Source organism: Ailuropoda melanoleuca, unplaced genomic scaffold (assembly GCF_002007445.2).
Source record: "Ailuropoda melanoleuca isolate Jingjing unplaced genomic scaffold, ASM200744v2 unplaced-scaffold11384, whole genome shotgun sequence".
In the NCBI taxonomy this organism is placed as follows: domain Eukaryota; kingdom Metazoa; phylum Chordata; class Mammalia; order Carnivora; family Ursidae; genus Ailuropoda; species Ailuropoda melanoleuca.
Window position 1 is genome coordinate 5,568,335 of NW_023179820.1, and position 2,806 is coordinate 5,571,140.

Genomic DNA, 2,806 nt, shown 5'->3' on the forward strand with positions numbered 1-2,806 from the left:
AGAAGAAAGGGAAGAAGAAAGGGTGGGTAAACAGAAGGGGGAAGGAACCATGAGAGACTATGGACTCTGGGAAAAAAAATGAGGGCTTCAGGGGTGGGGGGGCGGAAATGGGTTAGGCTGGTGATGGGAATTAAGGAGGGCATGTATTGCATGGTGCACTGGGTGTTATATGCAATCATGGAACTTTAAAAAAATAAATTAATTAAAAAAAAGAAAAAACTGTGGATGAGATTAATAGTAGATAAAGTACCACAATACACCACAGAAAGAAGACTTGAGAAATTGAAGACAAAGCAATTGAAAATATCCAAAATGGAACTCAGGGGAAACAATTTTTAAAAAATGAATAGAGCACCATAATGTGGCCTAAAATACATCACACATAATTAAGAGTCTCACAAAGGAGGAGGTGGGGTTCAGAAAAAAAATGCTTGAAGAAATAATGGCTGAATATTTATCATTTGTCATGAAAACTATAAACAGATTGGAGTTCAACAAACCCCAAGTAAAAAATAGGAAGATAAACCTAATCAAGCATATTGCACTAAAAAGTAGATGGCAAATTAACACATGAAAAGATGCTAATGATTATTAATCATAGGGTGTTAAAAAAAGGAATAACAGGTCCAAAACAGAGTTACTTGTGCTGAGCCCCACACCAGCAAACCAAGACTTAATATCTAACTGAATTGCCGTGTCAGCCTCTCCCAGGAAAGTAACCTTTAACCAGTCATTCTGGAATTACCTGGTCAGCACTAGTGAAGTAATCTGCCCTGTAAGCCCTGCCTTTCCCCAAAGGATGGTTTTTGCCTGAAACAACACACTTTCTTTGACTTGTCCCCTTTCTGACTATAAAAAGCCTTCCATTTTGTACATCTCTTTGGAGTGTCTATTTGCTAGATAGGATATTGCCTAATTCATTAATTGTTGAATAAAGCTAATTTGATCTTCAAATTTACTCAGTTGAATTTTGTTTTTTTTTTTAACAAGGGAAATGAAAATTAGAATCATAATGAGAATCATAGCAATTAACTGCTAAAATTAAAAAGACTTCCAATACAAAAGTTTGGCAAAGATGCAAAACAACTGTAACTCTCATACATTTCTGGTGGGAATATAAAATGGCACAGCCACTTTGGAAAAAGTATGATAGACTTTTATAAAATTAAATGCTTATCATAAGGCTTGGTAGCCCTGCTTGCCTTAGTAACCTCACTCTTGTATATAGCCATGAGAAATAAATTCCTGTATTCATATAACGCCTGTACAGCAAGTCCTTAAAAGCAGCTATACTCCCAACAATCAAAACCTAGAAACAACCCCAGTGTCCTTCAATAGGTGAGTGAATAAGTAAATTGCAGTATANAACAACCCCAGTGTCCTTCAATAGGTGAGTGAATAAGTAAATTGCAGTATAGCCATTCAATGGATTTGTTAATATCAAAGGACCAAACTGCAGATTCAGGTAACAATGCAGAATCTCCAAAGGATTATGCTAAGTGAAAGAAGTTAAACACTAAAGTACTCTCCTCACACTACTCTTGGCTCTGCACAGATCATATTCTGTAGGGTTTTATTTACGTGAAATTTTAGAAATGGATAAATTACGGTGACAGAATGAAGATCAGTAGGTTCCAGGCATGGAAGCAGGAGACTAACTTCAAAGGGATCCAATTGAACTTTCGGGAGTGAAGGAAATATTTTATCTCATAATTTGGGTGGTAACTACACAACTGTATACATTTGTCAACACCAAATTGCACACTTAAGATTGGTGTGTTTCATTTTTTGTAAATGATAGCGGATCAAAGTGAGGGTGAGAGGATATTCTAGAAGCTATGGTCAAAACAGTAAAGTAGGGTTAATAGGCCAAAGTGGGAGTCTGAAATCTTTGATAAGCTCTGCTTTCTCTGAAGGCCTAGTGAGATATTTAGGCTGAGACTGTGACAGCAACTGGTTTGTTTACAAGGATGGAGCTGAATTTTTAAACTTTTATCTAAGCTGGGCAGAGGAGAGGATTAAATGTGGTCAGTAAGACTTGGGACAGAGACAGAAAGGAGAAAGAGGGCCCTTGAGTTATTAAGAGAACTGCAAATAGATCATGACGATTAAGCACATTCTTAGAAAGAAATAGATGCAAATACAGAGACGAAATGCTGTGACAGGAAGCAGTAAATACTTGGACTGCTTGCTCATGGGGCATATTTCCATCAAAGGCACTTGTCTGAGTGTTCACAATCATTTGATCTAAAACATTTGTATTAAACTTTAAAAATATCAGAAAGGCAAGGACAGATGCCTCCAAGCACGGGAAAGGAGTACAAAGGGATTGCAAATATCTTGAAACAGGCTTGCATTTTCCCCTTTGTGTAGGCAAGCAGAGTGTTAGTCATGGGATAAGGGAGGAGAGGGATGTTTGGGCTGGCAATCCCCAGGTGCAGAAAGCGGGGACTGAGGGTTACATTTTTTCTTAGCTTCTAACTTATGCCTTGCTCCTGGGGATCATGGGATCCTGCTCCTACCGGGCCATTGCATTCAATAACCTGAGAACAGGCACGCTGTTGATGTTTCAGCTGCTTCCACACTCACTCCTTAAGGCTTACAATATATTTTCTAAGAATAATTCCACACTAGACTTTCTCTTGTTGGAAGTTTTTTGATTACTGATTTGACTTTATTGCTGGTAAGCAGTCTGCTCAAATTTTCTATTTCTTCCTGATTCAGTTTTGGGAGGCTATATGTTTCTAAGAATGTATCTATTTCTTCTATGTTGTCCAATTTGTTGGCAAAAAATTTTCATAATTTT